We start from the raw sequence: 1,490 nt of genomic DNA on the forward strand, positions 1-1,490 counted from the left end.
CACTTCAGACCAGTGTCGTCTTGGATTTGCAGTCATAAAAATGGCAATGCACACACAAGACATTCCATTAGTGATAAATAACTTACTAAAGTAGCAGGTGTGGGTCTGGAACTTTTGAAAGGCACCTCCCCTATGTCACTGTCTTCTTCTATCAGCTACATACAAAGATGAGTTTTGGAAAATATTGATGAGTAAATGCAGACTTCAAGGTATGATCTGTGATGTTCTCTTAAAGACAGAAGGTTTAACTGAAATTAGCCAAACGAGCAGCGATCTTGTTTACATCTTATTCTGATGGTCACGCAAGTTAAAAGAAACAAACGGTACCCTACAACTAAACGGAATTAACTTCAATCATTTGAACCCATAGAATAATAGTCTAATATTTCATATTTTATGGGTTTTACAATAGAGAATGAAGAGCCAGCTTTACAGGTCAAACCTAATAACATTACAATTAAGCACTTCCAACTATTCTTTTGTATGAAATATTTGAACCAGTGCATTAGTTACTATAACTTTTAACTTATAACTGGATAAAATTCTTGAAAACAATGCTCTCACTGCTTACATCAATTCCTGCAAGTCGTTTTGGGGCCTTTCTCAAAGAAACGTTCTCCTCCATCTCCACACATTCACCTTCTGATTCAGAATTGTACGCATCACAAGACTTCTACAATACAATTTTACATACAGTGCATTGTTATATATTGTCAAACAATCATCTTCACATACCGTAGTTACCTGGCTCTTACTGTGATCAAAATATTTTGGTTGTTTAACTTACCGAAATTCAAAAGTTTACTGAGAGTTCAAATAAACAAATGTCCAATAAACCTAATCCTTGACACTGGTAATAAAATCCCTGCCTAATGCATTGCCTAAAGGCTGGTTTTCACTAGAGCATAAGCACAAGCATAGGCATACGCACAGGTGAAAACAGCCGTAACATAATCAGAAGAAAAATGATTACCCACTCATTTGTCTTGGCTGTCTTCACTAGTAACATGGTCGACATAGGCATAAGCATAAGCAAAAAAAGACAGAACTTTTCGGTTTCCTTGTGGTTATGCTTTAATGCTGATGTTGACCATGTCACTGGTGAAAACAGCACAGGACAGATAAGTGGGTTCATTCATCTTATGTTTCTGGTTACACGCCTGTGCTTATGCTTTTTAGTGAAAAGCAGCCTTAATTATTCACTCAATGTTTAACAGTAACTCTTATCTGGCTCTGGTGCAGTAAATTAAGAATAAGAGCCAATTTGATTTCTTACACTTTCATTTAAAGTACTTATGGATTATGATCATAGCAGAGAACATTTTGCCCACTTTCCTTGATGACAGAGACTCTCCAAGGCTTGCTACTTTTTTCAGCTCCTTGTTGAAGTCTGTTTCTACAATGCAATTTAAATACTATTATATTGCTATGTAATATAATAATTGTATAGTCTCAAGAAAAGTATGTCAGTGAAACAATTTACTTGTTTC

At 35.5% G+C, this 1,490-nt stretch overlaps 1 long non-coding RNA gene across 2 annotated transcripts in view; it reads right to left on the reverse strand.

Annotated features, from left to right (window-relative positions):
- The window catches only part of LOC148723400 (uncharacterized), a 2,519-nt gene extending 1,511 nt beyond the window's left edge, over positions 1–1,008 (reverse strand). For both annotated transcript variants that reach the window (XR_015991806.1, XR_015991805.1), the window contains exons 1-2: positions 572–1,008; positions 87–155 (exon numbers count right to left, since the gene is read on the reverse strand). This is a non-coding gene — a long non-coding RNA (uncharacterized LOC148723400). The remainder of the gene's footprint in view (positions 1–86; positions 156–571) is intronic.
- Between the last annotated feature and the right edge of the window lie 482 nt (positions 1,009–1,490).

The sequence above is a fragment of the Stylophora pistillata genome, chromosome 9 (genome assembly GCF_964205215.1).
Source record: "Stylophora pistillata chromosome 9, jaStyPist1.2, whole genome shotgun sequence".
Classification (NCBI taxonomy): domain Eukaryota; kingdom Metazoa; phylum Cnidaria; class Anthozoa; order Scleractinia; family Pocilloporidae; genus Stylophora; species Stylophora pistillata.